A 23,037-nucleotide genomic window follows, 5' to 3' on the forward strand; every position below is an offset into this window, starting at 1 on the left:
TCTGTAACTCGTATCCTATCCTGCACTAAGTCCCGCTCATCCATCACCCCCTATCCTTGCTGACCTACATTGACTCCCGGTCCTCAAATTTAAAATTCCTATCTTTATCTTTAAATTCTTACCTGATCTTGCCTCTCCATATCTCTGTCACAACCTCCAGCACTGCAATCCACCCAGCCACCCCTCAAAGTTCTCCGTCATTGTGGTCAAAGTCCTCAACAGAATTAAAGAGTAGCCATAACATAACGTGATGACATCCCCACAGTGTTTAGTGAAGGCATCAAGGTAATGAAAATTGTTTGAAATCCTGGGATGGAGAGATTTACAGGGCTCTTACTGACTGACTGGCAACATAGATTCTTCAAATCCTACAAAACCTGAAGGATGTGACAGTTGTTACCATTTACAAACAGAAGGTAGAGGAGAGTAACAGTGCCAACTATCATGGAGCTTCACATCTTTCGCTAACTGGGAAAATATTTGCAAGAATGTTTCTCAGTCCCTTGTTTGAAATTGTCATGGTCTCCGTCCTCCTAAAAATAAAATGTGGCTTCAACATAAATTGCAGCACCAATGACATCACTCGGCAAATGCCTGGAGCAGCATAAGGACCTAACCAAGGTTTTTGATGTGATCAATCACTCAACCGACTCTGTGAAATTACTGTCCAAGTTTGAGTGCCCGGAGAGATTTGTCCAGATTGCACATAAGCTCCATAAAGCAATGTTTGCTTGTGCAGATGTTGCTGAACTGCTGCACAAGTCTTTCGCTGTCGTCCGTGGAATCAAACAAGGTGTGCAGCAAGGCTCTTTGGCTCTGCTTGATAACTCAACAAGTGGCCTAGGCATCCGCATGCCTGGGAAGCTCTTCAATCTGAGTAGAATACCAGCTTTGTCAAAGAATAGACAGGAGGTCACACTTGAGCTTGGATCTGAAGATGGTGTTTCTCCGGAGGCACACACTTCGGGTGATCCACAGCTCAATACCAATTGTTTGGTCACAGCAGCAAACAATTATACTACAGTATTAGCATAAGCCTGAAAAATAAAGATATATATATATTTGCCAGCCTCAGGAAGGTATTAGACCAAATCAACCATCACTATTGGTCACACTGAACAAAACGTTGTCACGTGCAGCACTGACAGATGATGACAAGCTGTCCTTGGATGTCTGACACCAATATCGGATCTTTGCTTCATTTGTTCTCAGCATGTGGCCAGCCACGTGTTGCCATGAGGCAGAAGGCCTTCTTCATGAAGCTTGGCCACTTCAGGTGGCAACCACGTAGTGTGAATTAGAATGGCACGTGGACCAGGCCAGATAGGCGTGAGGAGAGTGGGGTCCCCTCCCTGAAGGCCATTAGTCAATGCGTTGGGTTTCGACACTGGTCCAGCAGCTTTCATGGTCGTCTGTTCTGTTGCTAGCCCACAAATGACCAGATTTCAATTTCACAACTTGCCACAGTGAGAGTTAAACTCACAGGAAACCCACGGGTTTGCATGGGTCACTGGTTTTTGCACCCTGCCCAATATTAATCTCCAGTGACTACAATCGAGAATAAAATTGGGCAAAGTGTAAAAGCAGCGTTGCACCTGCTCTCGTCAGTTTCCAGACGGGTGGGTTTGGTTAAAATTGATCTCTGGGTTGCTAGTCCAGCATAGCCACCACACTAACATACCTGTATTTCTGGGACACTTACAAATAAAGCAGTAAATCAATACTGGAACATGGTGATTCTGTGATATCTGTTTAAGCCATTCAGTAGAATTTTTTGTCAACTTATGGTGAACACAACAGAAACCAAAAGAAATTTCGTAGTGCTCCGTTAGAGGCGATAACTTTTGCGGGAGCGCAAAAGCATCGCGGACGCTACCCAACTCCTGTAGATGCGAATTTCCAGTTTAGCGCTCCAGGAGGAAATGCTAGTTCCCTTGGAGCGCTAAACAGAGCAAGAAGGGCAGTAGCGGCAGAGCGATGCACAATGTCCCGTGCAACGCCATCGAACTCACAGGCTCCTTCCCTCCCTTAAAGGGAAGGGCCATTACTAAAAGCATTGCTAAGTAACGATTCCACTGGTCGGCGACAGAACCTGCAATCCACAATGATCAGCCCCAAGCATTCTAACAGAGCGCAGGGCTGATCAATCGCGGCATTTGAAAAATTAAGAAACGAGCAGCGAGGGGTGAAAAACATTTCTTGGCCTATCTGACACCAATGCCTTTAATTACCGATGGCCAAGCGGCCGGCCAACCTCACAACACCTCCTGCAGTTGCCGTTGTTGATGGCCGGCGAGGCTGCAGGGGGCGGAAGCGAATTTAGGATCCGGGGCAGTAACGGGGCACTACGCACTGGATGACATCGCGATCTCCAAGGTGCAGGAGGTCGAGGCGATAAGGTTTACCACCAGCGCTATCCTGCAAGGGAAGTTCGTGGGCGTCGGTACTTTCGCCACGCCCGGTTGAAAAGCCGTTAGCGCCCCGTTAAGGCCCCCCCCGGGAGGCGCTAACTGGAAGCGCGAAGGAAGCCAATTTCTCCCCCCCCCCCCCCACCCACCCCGGGCCTCCAGATTTTCTAACCATACTAACATAGGGAAGGCAGTAGATTCGGAGGCTGTTTTAATCGGACTGATGAAAGTTTAGATTGGCTCTATCATTGGGCAAAAAATGGCAAATTATATTTAACATTCATAAATCTAATTTTGTCCTTTCAATGTCCAGAAAATGTGGTCGATGTACCCAGAACATTCGGGACGTGTTTCCGTGTCTTAACAATGCACTAGTCAGACCACATCTGGAGTATTACATTCCAATTTAGACACCGTGCCATAAGAATCATGTACAGCATCTGAGAGAGAAAGATTGGTTCATGTTTCGGGTGGAAACCCTTCAGCGCAACCAGTGACAGCTTAGACACACAAAAAATGTAACCTTTTTTTCAAAGTATTTTCTTTTTTTATTTCAGCGGTTTGGCTTGGAGAAGTAGGCTTGTGTGAAATAAGATCACACGGGCTGGGCATGGAGGAGGGCAATGTAAAGTCCGGGAAGGAAACAATTAAGTCAGGGAAAACATGGATATAGATAAGGATTGAGCTTCAAACATAATGTTCAGCTTCAATATCACTTGGAATCTACAAAACTTCAGGACGTCAAGGCATCATTATAGCCCGAGTGGTTTTTTTAATAAAAAGGCTTTCACACAGTGGTCTATATAACATTGATATTTTGCTTCTGGGACCAAGGCTAAAATCTAGCCAAGAAAGCTGCAACGAAAATTTCCATTTCTCAATGGCCATTAAGGGATTTGATACTAGTTTCATCAACCCAATCCCCAACAGAAATGAGCTCGCTGTACAAAACCAATCTCACGACCTTTAATTTACTATTAAGACAAAAATGAAATCCCGCTTTCTCTATGAGCAATGCAGCTGAACAATAAAATGAGCTGATCATTCAACCATACTGTCTCATGCTGAATTCACCGAATGCTCAGAGTTCCACTGCATGAGAAGCTTGTGATTTATTACGTGGTGAGAGCAATGCCTTCAAGTACTTGGCAGCCGATACAATATATGGAAGTATTTCACTTTACACCACTTTTTTGACTTCATTATCTATATATTTGTAGTCCCAACGTACCGCGGTGTTATTCTGCACTACTGTAAGTCCTGAATTCTCTGGATGATGCACAATCTATTGCTTCCACTTAAGTCTCTTCTGACTGGAACTTTTGGGAATAACAGCTGTGAAAAACAGTGGTTTCCGACAGTGAAAAGCAGCTCTTTTGCTTTTTGCTAAATACGGAAAACGTGATATCCAGCTGTTGCTTTTCTGTTCATTTCAAGTATCAACGAAGAAAAAAAAATAGACAGATCATGAAGTTAAACAGGAGAAAATATCATACTGATGCTTTATCGAGAGTTTTGCTAGAGGTTGTGGAATTGAATTTGTGATCTGTTGTTCTATATGGTGACTTTTATTCAACAAAGCGTGTCAACCCTCACTGATTAGAAATAAGGACTAAAGAGATGGGAAACAAATGGCCAGACATGAATAATGCAGCTGGGGATAGGAACAGATATTGTGGCGCTCCAATCGACTGTCTTTAGAAGGCAGCCAACATTTTGCAGAAGTTTCTCTTAAAAGGTTATTGTGCATTCCATCCCACTCACTGGGGGGAATTTTAACCACTAAAAACGGCTGCACTGGGGTTGGGTGGGAAATTAAAGTGTCAAAAATGCAAATCCCAACTCCAACCCGCCTACAAGCGCCCACTTTCAGGTTTAGCGGAGGCTGAAGGGCGGGGGGGGTGCGAGGGGTAGGCATCCAACATGTTCCCAGGATTCCCGCCAGGTGTAGTAAGGCGAGGAGAACCTTGGGGAGCAATCCTTGTTGGCCAGGAGGTGCAGGAATGCATCTTCCCTGCCACCCAAGCTCCCCCACCATTAGTCCCCCATGGGTCAGGACCCCCCTCCAGGGATTGAAATTGGAACCCCACCTGGGGGTCGTGTATCAGATGCCCCTTCCCCTCCTGTGTTGATGATCAGACCCGCCTTCCACCCCCATGTCTGGGATTGGACCCCCCCACCCCCCTCGGATCACCCCTCGGAGATCAGAACACCACTGGGTCAGGGTACAACCCCTGGGATCGGACCCACCCCCCCCCCCCATCGTATCACCCCTGGGTCGGTGATCAGAACACCACTGGGTCAGGGTACAACCCCTGGGATCGGACACAACCCACCCCCCACTCCCGGAGTCAAGGCTTGCACCTACTTGGTCATGCAGCCTCGTATCCAACGATCCCTGCCCGACTGGACACCAACCTGTCAATCAGGCTGGTATCTGGGTTGGGGGACCTGCTGGTAATGTCATATGCACACTATGGATAACTTTGCGAGGAAACCCGCAGTTCCGGGATCCCCACCCACCATCCCTCCCCTAATCCCCTCCCCCGTCCCCCTGCTCTGGGGCGGGTCAAACACTTTAAAATCCGGCTATTTGGTGTACACAGTATCATTCTCAGCTCAGAGTCAGAACATTCAAGACCTACTCAAGAGACTCAAGAGTAATGAGGAATGCTGCACTGTTGGAGGTGCCGCCTTTCAGACAAGATGTTAAACCGAGACCCCAACTGCCCTCTCAGGCAGAGGTAAAAGATCCCATGGTACTATTTCGATAAAGAATAGAGGAGTTGTCCCTAATTTCCTGGCCAACATTCATCCCTCAACCAACATCAATTAAAAAAATAAATACAGAAAATGCTGGAAATCTCAGCGGGTCAGGCAGCATCTGTGGAGAGAAAAACAAAGTTAACGTTTCAGGTCGATGACCTTTGTCAGAACTGGTGAACGTTTGAAAAGAACACATTCTTAAGAAGCATTGAAAGGGGGAGGGGAAGAAAAAACAAAAGAGAAGGTCTGCGATAGGGTGGAAGGCAGGAGAGATTAGAGAGACAAAGGGATGATGGGCCAAATTGAAATGGTAATGGCTAGAGTTAGAAGAAGATTAGTCTAGATAGGGTGTGAATGGCAGAATAATGACCCTTTCACCCCACCAACCTCCACATTCAACGGATCATCCTTCGCCATTTCTGCCACCTCCAGCGTGATCCCACCAACAATCAGATTTTCCTCTCCCCTCCCCTCTCAGCATTCCGAAGGCACTGTTCCCTCCGGGACACCCTGGTCCATTCCGCAGTCACCCCCAGCAATTCCTCCCATTCCCACGGCACCGTTCCGTGCAAGTGCAGGAGATGCAACACCTGCCCTTTTACCTTCTCCCTTCCCACTATCCAGGGCCCCAAATACTCGTTCCAGGTGAAACAGCGATTTACTTGTACAGGCAACTCTCGATTATTCGGGTCCCTTGGGGATTGGGCTACGCCGGATAAACGATTTCTCCGTTAGAGCGAGTTGACATTACAGTTAATGCTTACATTACTGCAGGTGTGCTCTAACCAATAGCTGTAGCGTATCTTCTAATCCTTGAATTCTAGTCCTCTAGATCTAAAGACCATTAGGCTTGTTGATTACTTCCTGTAACTGTTCAAGGCATTTTAATGAATTATGAGAGGCAGTGGACCTGTGTGCGAGCAGCAGCGGGAGCTGAGGCAAGGCAGAACGCTTAAAAGCAGTGCGGCAAGTGCAGGCTCGACAGAGGCAGTGGACTTGTGTGCGAGCAGCAGCGGGAGCTGAGGCAAGGCAGAGCGCTTAAAAGCAAGGCTCAACAGGCAACATTCAAAAGGAACATCAGAATTTCAAAGTGACGTCACACACATGGAATTTTAAATGCTGTTACAACAGTTTCCCATTGCAGTCATGTGCGGATAATCGAGTGTTGCCTGTACGTCTTTCAATTTAGTATACTGTATTCGCTGCTCACGATGTGGTCTCCTCTACATTGGGGAGACCAAGCGTAGATTGGGTGACCGCTTTGCAGAGCACCTCCGTTCAGTCCGCAAGTGTGACCCTGAGCTTCCGGTCGCCTATCACTTTAATTCTCCACTCCACCCCCACTCTGATATCTCTGTCCTTGGTCTCCTACACTGTTCCAATGAAGCTAATCGCAAGCTCGATGAACAGCACCTCATCTTTCGTTTAGGCACCTTACAGCCTTCTGGACTCAACATCGAGTTCAACAATTTCAGAGCATAACCTCTGCCAATCTTTCGCTCCCCCCCCACTCCCAGACTCCTTGAGCTTATGTCTTTTTTTCTCTTTTGTCTCCAATCGCAGCAGGTCATTATTCCGCCATTCACACCCTATCTAGATTAACCTTCTTCTAACTCCGTCCATTACCATCAACCCTTTTGTCTCTCCAATCTCTCCCGCCTTCCACCCTATCACAGACCTTCCCTTTTGTTCTTTCTTCCCCTTCCTCTTTCAGTGCTTCTTAAGAATCTGTTCTTTTCGAACGTTCACCAGTTCTGACGAAGGGTCGTTGACCCAAAACGTTAACTCTGTTTTTCTCTCCATAGGTGCTGCCTGACCCATGAGATTTCAGCATTTTATGTTTTTATTTCAGATTCCAGCATCTGCAATATTTTGCTTTTGTATCAGTAAAAAAATGATTTATCTGGTCATTATCACATTGCTGTTTGTGGGAACTTGCTGTGCGCATATTTTCTGCCACATTTTCTACATTACAACAGTGACTACACTCCAAACAGTACTTAACTGGATGTAAAGCACGTTGGGACATAAAAATGCATGTTATCTTATTCTTTTACCTGAAGTGGAAGTAACAGGCTTGATGGGTGGGCTTTGCTTGTTCCATTCTATCTTTATGTTCGAATCGTTTGCAATTTGTTTCATCATGCATCTTTTCTCCAGTTTATTTTGTCTCCAGAAAGATAAATAGAGGTAAAACATTCAAAGGACATTCGTGCCTGATCTTGAAGGCAATCGAGGAATGTGTAAGATATCAACTTAATGCTAAATTAATGTTAGCAAAATGGATCCGTTCTTACCACAGCAGTGAGTAGCACTTTATTATTTTACTGAAATGATTCTAATTACACTTTCCTGCTTTAAGCAGTGAGCCTTACTGTGATCCATCTATGCATGCATTTTGCTTGCAGGCAAGAAGTAAGCTCTTCTGCTGGCTGGTTAATATTTCTTCTTTTGGGCCAATTCATGTAGTTGCTGAAAGTGAAGAACTGTATTTTTTTCCTGAGCTACATATAGCTGTTATTTTACAAGCCACTGCAATTCTTCATGTGATGGGGCATTTGAAAGAGATTAAGGAAAATGTAATTTTATTAAATCTCTGGGACCTCAAGGGTTGAACGTGAATGTACGCATGTGGATCAGTTCTGCTGAAGATTGTGATTGCAGTCTATGATTTGAAGCCATTGTTTTCGGTCCCCTAGACACTGACTCCATCCCTCTCCCCAACTCCTGTCTGAGGCTGAACAAGACTGTTCACAACGTTGATGGCATATTTGACCCTGAAATGTGCTTTCGACCACATATCCGCAGCATAACTAAGATCGCCTATTTCTATCTCTGTAACGTCGCCCGTCTCTGCACTTGCCTCAGCTTATCCACTGCTCAAGCCTTCATCCATACCTTTGTTACGTCTAGACTTGATTATTCCAATGCTGGCTGGCCTCCCACATTCTACCCTACATAAACTAGAGGTGATCCAAAACTCGGCTGCCCGTGTCCTATCTCGCACCAAGTCCCGCTCACCCATCACCCCTGTGCTCACTGACCTATATTGGTTTCCGGTTAAGCAACACCTCGATTTCAAAATTCTCATCCTTATTTTCAAATCCCTCCATGGCTTCGCCCCTGCCTATCTCTGTAATCCTCTCCAGCCCCATAACCCCCCAAGATGTCTGCGCTCCTCTAATTCTGCCCTCTTGAGCATCCCTGTTTATAATTGCTCAACCATTGGTGGCCGTGCCTTCTGTTGCCTAGGCCCCAAGCTTTGGAACTCCCTCTAAACCTCTCCGTCTCTCTATCTCTCTTTCCTCCTTTAAGACCCTCCTTAAAACCTATCTCTTTGACCAAGCTTTTGGTCACCTGCGCTAATTTCTACTTATGCGGATCAGTATCAAATTTTTATTGCATAATGCTCTTGTGAAGTGTCTTGGGACATCTCACTATGTTAAAGTCGCTATATAAATACAAGTTGTTGTTATTATTGTTGTTGTTGTTATGACTATAGAGGAACCAGGAGCAGGGGACTTGCATTAATTATACAAGAACAATTAATTATACATGAAATGAAAAGATAAAACCTGAATGAAATCTGGAAAGTTCTACACTTCTTTATAGATATATTGTTCCACCAACAGATTCAACTTTTTAGCTGACTTGTTAATATGCAGGGTAAGTATGGTCTGGAGAGGGTTTTATATACCATCTTGAAAGATTGTGAGTGCAAACCTTGAGCAGATTTTTTTTTCTTTCTCCACGTACATCTGACAATAGTGGGTAGTCACTGTCTGCCTGTAGAATTTCAATTAAAAAAAGAGCAATTAAACACTTCGCCCTGCCATAAATCCTGCTCCATCTTGTGGCAGAGACCTGGAATGGCTGTTCCAGTAAACCTAACACTGCTGTTGGCCTGAGAAGTCTCGAAGTGTGGTCTCGTGTTCTTTCTGGGTCAAACCGTTCAGCAGCAGATACACAATGATAGCCATCTCCGTAGATTCAACGGGTGAAGTGACAATTGACAGTCGTCCTGTTCATATTGTGGGGCTGGAAGTGACACTATTGCAGAAACTATCTAAAATCAGGCAGGAAATAAAATGCCATCAATAATATTTCCATGCCGATGATACCAGTAATTGGAACATTGCTCTTCGAGAGATAGAAATGTAAACCACTCAGAACTGTGACACGTTTACTCATATAATGCTCATTCAGGTCTGTATAACACAAAATAAATATGGAAATGTGCTAAAGACAGCAAAATCTTGTGGTTCTGATAGCTCACAAATCTGCTCATCGTTCACTCTTGTAGCCCGATACTTCCTCAGAATTACCTCAGTTGTATTAACAACATGTAATGCACTCCGAGTAGTTTTTCAGTCTATTTGTTGCAATCAATTGTGCACATTTTATGAATCTGGAACCTCTCATTTATTTGGTAATTAGTACTCCGAGTAGAGCGCTTGTTTTGAAAGCATGCAAGCATGTAGAGTACAAACGAGCCCCAGGTAGGCAGAGGAAACGCTTCAAAGACATCCTCAAAGCCTCCTTGAAAAAATGCAACATCCTCACTGACACCTGGGAATCCCTCGCCCAAGACCGCACAAAGTGGAGGAAAAGCATCCGGGAAGGCGCCGAACACCTCGAGTCCCTACGCCAAGAGCAAGCTGAAGCCAAGCATAAAGAGCGGAAGAACGCACGGCAATCCAAACACCCCACCCACCTGTTCTTCCAACCACCGCCTGCCCCACCTGTGACAGAGATTGAAGGTCCTGCATCGGAATCATCACTCACCCGAGAACTCATTTTTAGTGTGGAAGCAAGTCATCCTCGGCTCCGAGGGACTGCCTAAGAAGAAGAAGAATTAGTACTATAATGCAGAATGTTTTCTGTATGCAATTATTAGCTCTTTCTATACCACACAACTCCTACAACCAGGAGAGAGTACTACTCGGGGACATTGTAGGTATTTAAGTAAGATATTAATCTGACCATAATCCACAAAAGTTTATTGACATTCTCATCCATCTTTGCCTCTGGGCATTTCCTTCTTTAAATTGCTATATTGAGCCATAAATTTTGATAATGTGTATTGTGTTGTTCTTGTCAAAAAAGTAATAATTCTGCAGTAGATGATTCATAAAGCTTCTGTACCCATGATAGTCTAACAACATTAGCTATACTCTGCTACAGAGAAAACCGCCTCTGATGTTCCAACATTTAAGTATAATGGAGATGCCTATGGCTTGTTCAAGGTATGTGTGCAGCAGCCAAAGCACAATGAAGCTAATGACAGTGCATGAATCCGCAACCGAGGAAAACAGTCATTTTCATTGGAAATGGAAGTCACCAATTAATAGATGAAGGCAAAACACCCCCGAGGTTAGTTTAAATCATGCTCTCACTCCTTGTGTTCTAGATTGTATTCAAATCAGGTGTTTTTAATAAAATTACTGTAGCCTATTTTTCCCCATTGCTCATTTTATATATTTTTTTAATTCAAAATGTTTTACAGTTACAAGATCCCCATAAACCGCACATAGATTTTACACATACAATATAGACATACACATAACTTTACTAGTACATCATGATTTATGACAAATAATTATACCCAAGAAATGGTGAGCCAATAATGGATTCCAGTCATGACAGCCGCGGAGAATGCATGCAGCATTGTGGCAGAGGGGATCTCAGGTCAAAACCGTTAAACACAGAGACAATGAACCCCTGATCATGGGGTCACCGGTGATCTCACTAAGAACAGGTATCCATTACTCCTCACTGTCAGCCGTGGTTCAGAAGATTGTGAGTTCAAGTCCCACTTCAGAGACTTGAGCACACAAATCTAGGCTGGCACTTCAGGGCAGTGCTGAGGGAGTGCTGCACTGTCAGAGGTACCATCTTTCAGATGAGTCGTTAAACCGAGGTCCCATCTGCTCTCTCAGGTGGAGGTAAAAGATACCATAGCACTTATCCCAGATCCCAGACTTCCTGTGAGAAATGCCCCAGGATATCAGCCAGTATTTTATTGAATCCAGTAACTACTCTCTTATTTGACTGATCCAGAAGTTTAGATTAGATTGAGTGAGGTTTCAAATTTCTTGGAATACAGCGACGAGCAAATGTGTCTCCCAGAATCACCCGCATGTGTGTGTGTGTCAGGGATGGAAAAGTATCAAAACCTAGAACATAAGAGGTAGATTTGCATCTTCACCATTTCGGTGATAATATGGTGGGATGGTACTTTCACAGACTGCCTATCCTTCTCCATCAGGTCTCCTTAGGATTGAGCAGCATTTAACACAAGGGGGGAGGTGAATGTCTCTGGGGATTCTCCCGTTCATCCATTATAGAACCCAACTGAATTTCAATCTATTCATTTCAAAGGAATCCAGGTGGTGAAGATGAAAATCTGCCCCCTGCACATTCCCAATAATGTGTGAACCGAAGTTCACTCTGTCTACTTGCCTTTTTAGCAATTCCCATAAGAACAAGGATAGTGTGAGGGACCAAGGTCTAAATCCAGACTGCCATACTTCTCCATCAAGTCTCCTTAGGATTGAGCAGCATTTGACACATGGGAGGGAGGTGAATTTCTCTGGGGATTCTCCCGCTCATCCATTATAACTTCTGGGATTTACACGGCTTGTCACTAAAATTACAGTGGATGATCTGGAGAAGCCCTGCGGGAATCCGCCCCCAAAGGAAATCTTAGGCTTACTTTCACAAACTCCATTTACTTGCACTTTCTGTTTACGTGGCCTTGAAACAGTAGGAAAGTCTGTACACTGTTCCAAACATTTATTGCCATTGCTGGACTGAGATCTACAGGGCCTAATTAACAGATGGTGGGTTAATTTAACGCTGTTTCAATGAAAGCTAATTGTACCCTCAGAGTCTCACATATTCTTTTAACCTAGTGGACTCCACCAAGGTGCAATTGTCCCTGGCCCATTCAAAGCATATGTTCATTCTGTGCATTCTGCCGGGAGTCTAATATGCCAGGACTAAATCTACCATTCAGCCTGCTAAAAAACTAAAATTGTTTTTGAATACACAGCAGATGTCCATTGTTAATGGGCTTTGTGCTGAGAAAAAATGTGACATCTACAATATAGGTTCACCATAGCACAAACCTTTAGCCATTGCACACAAGGATACAAATGCATTGCTATCCAACGTGGAGGTGTCCAAGATTCTAGTCTTTGTCGGCCACATACTAAAGAATCTGATGTTCTCATTTGGGATTTTTCAACAATGTGGAGCAATACTAAGATCAGACCTTTGCAACCCTTCAAAGTTCAAATGGGACTAAACAGCAAGTAAGAAATATTAGCACCAAATAAAATATAAAACAGTTTAAGTACAAACAGGATTGAGTTAACTGGGCTTCAAGGGTCACATTGCAAAGTCCTGGTGGCCACAGGTCGCTCCCCCCCCACCGCCATCCACCCCAACTCCTCGATCAAATGTAATACGCCAGTGCTTTGCTAAATTAGTTCAGGTGCTGCTAAATTTCTTATCAGTACCAATGGGACCGAAATTGCCCCTTTCCTGAAGGGCTGTTACCACCACAAATCGGCGGCCACGCTGCGGAGTGATGTGGCCGTCGACTCTTTGTGGAATGGCCGCTGCTAGCCCAATTGTCCTCCCGAGTTTTCCCGGCGGTGCCCCGATCCCCTCCCACCATTCCTCTGCTGCTGATCGGTGTTAAGCACGTCATCACCGGGCACACCGCAGATCTACCCCGCCAACGGGACATTCCCCTCGGAAAATCCAGTGGTCCAGTGAGGCTGTGGCCTTCCGCAGCGGAGGTGCGGTTTTCCTTAAAGGGAGGGCTCACTGCTGCAGCCGCCATGTTATTTTTTTTTGTCGGCCGACTGCCAGGTTGGCCCGACAATTATGCCCTCGGATTCAGTCGGGCTGCCAACAAGCAGCCTGGCACCCCTTCTTGGGTGCCAGGCCACTGGCCTGGCTGAAACCCTCCCTGGTGGCCCAGTGGCCCGAAGTTTGAAAATCACGAAGGCTGTCTCCTTTAAGTGAAAGGGGAGAGCCGTGGTGAAGCAGCGCCGTGATGACATCATCACGGCGGTAACTCCGCACCGCTCCCAACTTCCGCTGCTCAGCTGCTGTCACCGCCGCATATCCGCCCGTCAGGTGGCATCACTGCCCCCATTTACACCAACTTCCAGATCAAAACAAAAAAAAACAAAGAGCAGAATTTCACGAGTCAACCTGAACCGCAGCTGCGGGAAAAACCACCAAAACGGGGTGGGGGGGACATTTGTACCCCAATGTCTCCTAAATCGATGAGCTCAAAAATTCCCCTCCACCTCAAGGAGAAAAACAAATGGTTGGGAGTTAGAAGAGGCTTTGAATGGCCGACACTAAATGTGAAGTCCAGAAGTGGGTATGGGGGTATTGTTTAGAAGGAAAACAAAAACTAAAAATAGGAATTAATGGTATTATCTCGTGTAGGTAAGTCATCAAGACAAGAAATGAGTGCTGCCTGCTGTGTGAGGGAGAACCCGCGGGAGAGCGACTCCCCGACACCACTGGGGAGACCCGAGACCACACACCCGCCCTGAGCCCTGGAGAGCTGCAGAGCGGGGCAGGGGCATGATGTGGACATGATATCGATATAGATACCTGAGCGGCCCCTGGCCTGTGAGCATCGTCGGAGCAGGCCGGGGAGCAGAAGGAGTGTGGCGGCGTACCACTCCAGGGAGCAGCACGTGCTGGAGCAGGAGAGCAATGGCAGTGAAGAGGGACGCCACCAAGGTCCAGGTCGCTGATTGGAATATGGGCAGGTACAGCAGGAGCAGCGAGGTCGGGGTGAAGGAACAATGAGAGATTGCAGTATGATGTGATTGGGGCCCAGGAGAGAACATAAGAACATAAGAAATAGGAACAGGAGTAGGCCATACGGCACCTCGGGCCTGCTCCGCCATTCAATATGATCATGGCTGATCTGATCATGGACTCAGCTCCACTTCCCCGCCCGCTCCCCATAACCCCTTATCCCCTTATTGTTTAAGAAACTGTCTATTTCTGTCTTAAATTTATTCAATGTCCCAGTTTTCACAGATTTACAACCCTCTGAGAGAAGAAATTTCTCCTCGTCTCTGTTTTAAATGGCGGCCCCTTATTCTAAGATCATGCCCTCTAGTTCTAGTCTACCTCATCAGTGGAAACATCCTCTCTGCCCCCTCATAATCTTATACATTTCAATAAGATTGTTGTGTATGCAATAACTTTTAGACTGAGTACTGTTTAACTCCAAGAGGTATAACCTTGGCTCTGCTTTATTGAGGCCCAAAGTGACTAATATACAAAATGGCTAGCCTTTTATACTTGGGCTGCACACACATGCTTGCAGCCCAATGGCCTCCAACAGTGACACCATCTAGTGGCTAGTGATCCCAAAAGTACATGCATGACAAAGGTCACCTCTCATTTTTCTGAATTCCAATGAGTAGAGGCCCAACTTACCCAATCTTTCCTCACAAGTCAATCCCCTCATTCCAGGAATCAACCTAGTGAACCTTCTCTGAACTGTCTTCAAAGCAAGTATATCCTTTCGTAAATATGGAAACCAAAACCAAAACTGCACGCAGTATTCCAGGTGTGGCCTCACCAATACCTTATATAGCTGCAGCAAGACTTCCCTGCTTTTATACTCCATCCCCTTTGCAATAAAGGCCAAGATACCATTGGCCATCCTGATCAATTGCTGTACCTGCATATTATCCTTTTGTGTTTCATGCACAAGTACCCCCAGGTCCAGCTGTACTACGGCACTTTGCAATCTTTCTCCATTTAAATAATAACTCGCTCTTAGATTTTTTTCTGCCAAAATGCATGACCTCACACTTTCCAACATTATATTCCATCTGCCAAATTTTTGCCCACTCACTTAGCCTGCCTATATCCTTTTGAAGATTTCTTGTATCCTCCTCACACAGTGCTTTTAGCCTATTTTGTATCGTCAGCAAACTTGGCTATGTTATACTCAGTCGTTAATTTAAATTGTAAATAGTTGGGGTCCCAGCACTGATCCCTGCAGCACCCCACTAGTTACTGGTTGCCAACCAGAGAATGAATCATTTATCCCGACTCTCTGTTCTCTGTTAGTTAGCCAACCCTCTATCCATGCTAATATATTACCCCCAACCCCGTGAACTTTTATCTTGTGCAGTAACCTTTTATGTGCCACTTTGTCAAATGCCTTCTGGAAGTCCAAATACACCACATCCACTGGTTCCCCTTTATCCACCCTGTTTGTTACATCCTCAAAGAACTCCAGCAAATTTGTCAAACATGACTTCCCATTCATAAATCCATGCTGACTCTGCCTGACCAAATTTTGCTATTCCAAAAGTCCTGCTACTGCTTCTTTAATAATGGACTCCAACATTTTCCCAACCACAGATTGGTCTCTAGTTTCCTGCTTTTTTTCTGCCTCCTTTTTTTAAATAGGGGCATTACATTTGCAGTTTTCCAATCTGCTGGGACCTCCCCAGAATCCAGGGAATTTTGGTAAATTACAACCAATGCATCCACAATCCCTGCCGCTACTTCTCTTAAGACCCTAGGATACAAGCCATCAGGTCCAGGGGATTTATCTGCCTTTAGTCCCATTATCTTACTGAATACCATCTCCTTAGTGATTGTGATTCTGTTAAGTTCCTCCCCCCCTATAGCCCCTAGACTATCCACTGTCAGAATATTGTTAGTGTCCTCCACCGTAAAGACTGATACAAAATATTTGTTCAGAGTTTTTGCCATCTCCATGTTCCCCATTACTAATTCCCCGGTCTCGTCCTCTGAGGGATCAACATTTACTTTAGCCACTCTTCCTTTTTATATACCTATAGAAACTCTTGCTATCTGTTTTCATATTTTGTGCCAGTTTACTTTCATAGTCTATCTTCCCTTTCTTAATCATTTTTTTAGTCATTCTTTGCTGGCTTTTGAAAGCTTTCCAGTCTTCTGTCCTCCCACTAGTTTTGGCCACTTTGTATGCCCTTGTTTTTAATTGGATACCATCCTTTATTTCTTTAGTTAGCCACGGATGGCTATCTTTTCTCTTACACCCTTTCCTCCTCACTGGAATATATTTTTCTTAAGAGTTGTGAAATATCTCCTTAAATGTACACCACTGTTCATCAACTGTCCTACACTTTAATCTATTTTCCCAGTCCACTTTACCCAACTCTGCCCTCATACCTTTATAGTCTCCTTTATTTAAGCTTAGTAGGCGTGAGTTCGGGGCCAGAAGAGGCGAGGGCACAGGGGTAGCAGGGGCCAGCCCACACTGCAATATGTGTGCGCACTAAGTCTGTGCAACAAAGCTGGTCTCCAGTCGTCCTGGTTAATCCTTGCCACTGGACCAAGACCTAGCTCTGTCAAGCCCGTGTGGCCACCACATGTTAAAAAAATCCACGCGCAGGCATCTTCCATCCTGGAATTTTAGGTCCTTCATTGAAACACCTGTGAACTTTTTGACATGAAAGCAAGTCATCCTCGATTCGAGGGACTGCCTATGATGATGATGAGGGAGAAGTACAGACACGTTAGTGTGGAGCAGCAATACATTAGAACAGAAGAAAGAATAAGGAGCAGAGAGATAAAGGCTGATACCAAGCCTTTTTTAAAGGAAAAATAAGGCAAGGGTTCACATGAAAGGACAAAATGAAAGGAAAGGCAATGGTAAGGTTTTATAAACACAGCAAACAGTTATGAAAGTGAAAGATATTAAAAAGCCTATCGCAAATGCATAGGAAGGTCTGAGAATTTACGACAGAGCAATCTTGGAAGTACCCTGCAGAAAGGGTAAAATATATGTAATTTCAACTGAGCTCAGAAAAGGTCCAGCGAATGCTGAATTGGTAGAAGTGGGAGTTCTGTGCATCAACAACAGTGAGGGGAAAATGGAAGCGAGGGCGTATATTGATTGGTCTGTGCCAGAGGGTGAGAAGTAGAATGGCCCAGGAGAAAGTGCAAGCCAGAAGAAGCAGATGGAGGTACTGATGATGATTGTGTTGAAGTGTGTGGGCTGATATGATGCTGCATACCAAACAAGGACTGAAGCCCCACAGAGATGAGCTGCAGAATGGTGGCACAGATAAACAAAAGGTTTGATTGGAGAATTCGCTAACATTATTTTCGATATCATTGAGCACCATTCTGAAAACTAACTGTTATTGCAATGAGTGTTAAGGGTGATATGTTGAGGATATATATATATATTATACACAGTGGGTAATTAAGTAAACAAATGCTTATGTAATTAATAGATGATATTTCAGAGAAACGAGAGAATGTGAAAAATAACGGGATTTTTATTTCTTTCCCTCCCCCCGCCTTCACCCCACAATCTTTCACCTCCTCTCCTGAGATTAATGACTCATGCTGATGTACTTACACCACAGGGCAGTGACAGCCCTTCAGAGTCTGAACCAAGTGCTCCTTCTCCATGTGAGAGTCTGGACAGTGGGTGTAGATGGGTTATTCAACTGCAACTGTGCCTGATTCTGTCCTCCCATGACACACATTCTGATACGTCCTTACTACACAGTATAAATGCACACGAGGCCCATGCTTGAGAGAAGGTCAGTCTGTGACCTGTCCTTTATTCCTTAGCACTCAAGTGATGAAGGTGGGTGGAGCTTCCCCTTTTATACCTGAAGGTCCAGGTTAGGAGTGTCTCCCACCTAGTGGTCAGTGTTCTCACGGTGTACAACTTAGGTCAGTTTATACATGGGTTACAATGCTGGTTGAATACATGACATCACCTCCCCCCCCAAAGTCTTATGGGGATCATAGGTTAAGTCTCTCTGGTGGTTTACGCTCCCTTGTAGAGCGCCTGAGTTGGGGCTCCGGTTGTTGGGCGCTGACCTGAGTGTCTGCTGTTTGCAGTGCCTCAGGCCTGTCCGGACTGCCCACAGTGACTGGGATCTCCTCCCTTTGGTTCCGGTGTTCGGTTACCTGTGGTGGAATGAACTCTATATCGTGTTCTTCCTCTGCTTCTTCTATGGGGTTGCTGAACCTCCTTTTTGTTTGATCCACATGTTTGCGGCAGATTTGTCCATTGGTAAGTTTAACTACCAGAATCCTATTTCCCTCTTTGGCAACCACAGTGCCTGCGAGCCATTTGGGCCCTGCAGCGTAGTTGAGGACAAAAACAGGATCATTTACATCAATACATTGCGCCCTCGCATTCCTGTCATGGTAGTGATATTGTGACTGCCGCCTGCTCTCGACAATTTCTTTCATGGTGGGGTGTATAAGGGATAATCGGGTTTTGAGCGTCCTTTTCATTAGTAGCTCTGCGGGTGGAACCCCTGTGAGCGAGTGTGGTCGGGATCGATAGGCCAACAGGAGGCGTGATAAGCGGGTTTGTAGGGAACCCCCTTGGAATCTGAGCATCCCCTGTTTGATTATCTGCACTGCTCGTTCTGCCTGGCCGTTTGAGGCCGGTTTGAACGGTGCCGTTCTAACATTGTTAATTCCATTGCCTGCCATGAAGTCCTGGAATTCAGTGCTTGTGAAGCACGGGCCATTGTCGCTGACCAAGATGTCCGGTAGACTGTGGGCAGCGAACATTGCCCATAGACTTTCTACCGTGGCAGAGGATGTGCTTGAATTTAAAACGTCACACTCGATCCATTTGGAGTAGGCGTCTACTACAACCAAAAACATTTTCCCCGTGAAAGGACCTGCGTAGTCCACATGGATGCGTGAACAAGGCTTGGCGGGCCATGGCCAGGGGCTAAGGGGGGCTTCCCTGAGCGCATGGCCCAGCTGGGCACACGTGTTGCACCTGCGAACACAAAGTTCCAGATCTGCGTCTATCCCTGGCCACCAAACGTGTGACCTGGCAATTGCCTTCATCGTGACAATGCCCAGGTGCCCATTGTGGAGTTCTCTGATGAACACCTCTCTGCCCATCTGGGGCATGACTACGTGGTTTCCCCACAGTAGGCAATCGGCCTGAATCGAGAGTTCATCCTTGCGCCTGTGAAATGGTTTAAATTTCTCAGGGCATGCCCTGTACGTGGCTGCCCAGTCCCCATTTAGAACACATTTCTTGACTATTTGTCCAGACTTTAATCTGACGGGCTGTCACGGGTGAGCCTTCGCTTCCGAAAGCTTCAACAGCCATGACCATCTCAGCACCATGCTCGGTAGCCCCCTCAGTGGTGGCTAGTGGGAGCCTGCTGAGTGCATCGGCGCAGTTTTCGGTGCCCGGTCTGTGCCGAATTGTGTAGTCATAGGCAGATAACGTGAGTGCCCACCTCTGTATGCGGGCCGATGCGTTTGCATTTATGGCCTTGTTGTCGGCCAAAAGGGACGTTAGGGGTTTGTGATCTGTCTCCAGCTCAAATTTCCTGCCAAACAGGTACTGGTGCATTTTCTTTACCGCATATACACATGCGAGCGCCTCCTTTTCTACCATCCCGTAGCCCCTTTCTGCCTGGGACAGACTCCTGGAGGCATAAGCTACCGGCTGTAACTGACCCTTGGCATTGACATGCTGCAACACACACCCGACACCATAGGACGACGCATCGCACGTTAACACAAGTTTCTTACATGGGTCATATAGCGTTAACAGATTGTTGGAACATAACAAATTGCGTGCTCTATTAAAAGCCCTTTCCTGGCTGTCCCCCCAGACCCATTCGCGACCTTTGCGTAGGAGCACGTGTAGCGGCTCTAGCAGCGTGCTCAATTTGGGAAGAAAGTTGCCAAAATAGTTCAGGAGCCCCAGGAATGAACGCAGCTCCATCGTGTTACGGGGTCTGGGTGCTCTCTGGATCGCTTCCGTCTTGGATGCAGTAGGGCTGATCCCGTCTGCTGCTACCCTCATCCCCAGGAATTCTACCTCTGGAGCTAGGAAGACGCACTTCTCCTTTTTCAGTCGCAGACCTACCCGGTCCAGTCTGCGTAGCACCTCCTCCAGGTTGTGGAGGTGTTCTTCAGTATCATAACCCGTAATGAGGATGTTGTCCTGAAAAACCACCGTCCCTGGAATCGACTTGAGGAGGCTTTCCATATTTCGTTGGAAGATCGCGGAGGCCGAGCGAATCACGAATGGACATCTGTTGTACTCAAACAACCCCTTGTGTGTCGTGATGGTGGTCAGCTTCTTTGACTCACTCACCAGCTCCTGGGTCATGTAAGCTGAGGTCAGGTCCAATTTTGAAAAAAGTTTGCCACCGGATAGCATCGCAAAGAGGTCCTCTGCTCTCGGTAGCGGGTACTGGTCTTGGAGTGACACCCGATTGATGGTGGCCTTGTAATCGCCACATATCCTGACCGACCCATCCGCCTTGAGCACCGGCATAATCGGGCTCGCCCAGTCACTGAACTCGACTGGCGAGATTATGCCTTCCCTCAACAGGCGGTCCAATTCGCCTTCTATCTTTTCCCGCATCACGTACGGCATCGCTCTGGCCTTGTGGTGTACTGGTCTGGCGTCCGGGTTTATGTGAATCACTACCTTGGCCCCCATGAAAGTGCCAATGCCGGGTTGAAATAATGAGTCAAATTTGTCCAGGACCTGTGAGTATGATACTCGCTCCACAGAGGAAATTGCATTGACATCGCCCCATTTCCAGTTCATGACAGCAAGCCAACTCCTCCCCAGTAGTGCGGGACCATCCCCTGGGACAATCCAGAGTGGCAACCTGTTCTCCGAATCTTTGTGGGTCACGACTACCGTGGCGCTGCCTCGCTTTGTGTAAGTCCGTAGCTGTGCGTCAATCGGCGATAATTTTGGCCTCCTGGCCTTGGATGCCCACAACTTTTTGAACTGTTTGATACCCATCAGGGACTGGCTGGCACCCGTGTCTAACTCCATTGATACTGGGATGCCATTGAGGAGCACTTTCATCATTATCGGTGGCGTCCTGGTGTATGAACTGTATACGTGCTCCACATGAACTCGCTGAACTTCAGCTTCCAGCGGTTTCCCCCAGTTTCCATTTCTGCAATTTCTGCAGGTATTTTGCTCATCTCTGCAAACTCTAGCTGAATGTATGCCTCCACGCTTCCAGCATGAGTTGCGGTTTGAAACAAAAGGTCCCTTGCCAGTCGATCGTCCCTGACTGCCCCTGTTATTGTCCTTGAGTGCACCATTAACAGGTGTTGATGGTCCCATTACTGGCTGCATTGTCCCTTGCAATGGCGTGAATCGCTGTTCAGCTTGCCATTGTCCCTGTCGAACTCCCCCTCTGGGTTCGACTACATGTTGGGGCATGCCTGACTGCCCTTGTCTACCTGGAGAACTGTGTGCTGCTTTAACAATGTTGAATCTCTGTCCCAACCATTCCTTAACACAGTACCTCTCGTCTGTTCTGCTAGTGGCCATGCTCGCGTGGTTTAAATCCCAGTTTCTTGTCGCCATTGATACGTCCTTACTACACAGTATAAATGCACACGAGGCCCATGCTTGAGAGAAGGTCAGTCTGTGACCTGTCCTTTATTCCTTAGCACTCAAGTGATGAAGGTGGGTGGAGCTTCCCCTTTTATATCTGAAGGTCCAGATTAGGAGTGTCTCCCACCTAGTGGTCAGTGTTCTCACGGTGTACAACTTAGGTCAGTTTATACATGGGTTACAATGCTGGTTGAATACATGATACATTCCAGGAAGGGTCACTGGTTTTCAGTAAGGAGTTCACACCAACACTTCTTGGCCAACTGACCATTCCCCCGTCTTCCAATGGAAATTAGTCTGCAATCTGAGGCACTGAATATGTTCCATTTATTCATTTTACATAACCATTGTATCCTGGAGAAGATATCAGCAGCTTCATTCATGGTATGTTCAATAAAACTATTTAAGTCTACTCCAACTTTTAAGTTGTTTTAGAGATATTGGCTAGCCATCCAATGTACGCAGCTTCAAATCGTTAAACTTTGGCTTTGAGAAGATGTTAAATTATGCATCACAAAACTGTTAAATAGGTGGATCTTCATTTTCAGACTGATTTTGGAGTTGGACCAAGCATCTTGCAGTCATCTGAATTGCCCATTAAATGTTTCCATCTCAATGTTTACGTCATGAGGACCAAAGAACAATACAGTAGTGGTTTATTGGAATCTGTTGGAAGTACATTTTGAACTGGAAAGTGTTATGTCTATAATGTACTTATGAATGACTCCACGAGGCAATATGTTGTACTCAAACTGTAGTGACCTTGGTCCTTTATTCCAAACTCCAGAGTGCTGTTCAAGCATGGTGTGCAGCCTTCTATACAGAGCCCTGCCACCAGGGCAGAAAACTCTCGGTCTCCACCAGTTGCACCCGCTGGTGGTGCCAGCACGTATGGACACAGTGTAAACCTTATTGATAGTCATCCCCCTGCAAAACAGATACACCGTTTTGGGTACTGTTGAGGAGGATGACTCATCAGGGGAGAGCAGCAGCAGCCAAGTTCATGGCACCGTGGATGGCTCTGCTGCACAGGAGGGCAGGAAAAAGAGTGGGAGAGCTATAGTGATAGGGGATTCAATTTTAAGGGGAATAGATAGACGTTTCTGCGGCCGCAGCCGAGACTCCAGGATGATATGTTGCCTCCCTGGTGCAAGGGTCAAGGATGTCTCGGAGCGGGTGCAGGACATTCTGAAAAGGGAGGGTGAATAGCCAGTTGTCGTGGTGCATATAGGTAACAACAATATAGGGAAAAAATGGGATGAGGTCCTACAAGACGAATTTAGGGAGCTAGGAGCTAAATTAAAAAGTAGGACCTCAAAAGTAGTAATCTCAGGATTGCTACCAGTGCCACGTGCTAGTCAGAATAGGAATCACAAGATAGCTCAGATGAATACGTGGCTTGAGGAGTGGTGCACAAGGGAGGGA

Source organism: Pristiophorus japonicus, chromosome 16 (genome assembly GCF_044704955.1).
Source record: "Pristiophorus japonicus isolate sPriJap1 chromosome 16, sPriJap1.hap1, whole genome shotgun sequence".
In the NCBI taxonomy this organism is placed as follows: domain Eukaryota; kingdom Metazoa; phylum Chordata; class Chondrichthyes; family Pristiophoridae; genus Pristiophorus; species Pristiophorus japonicus.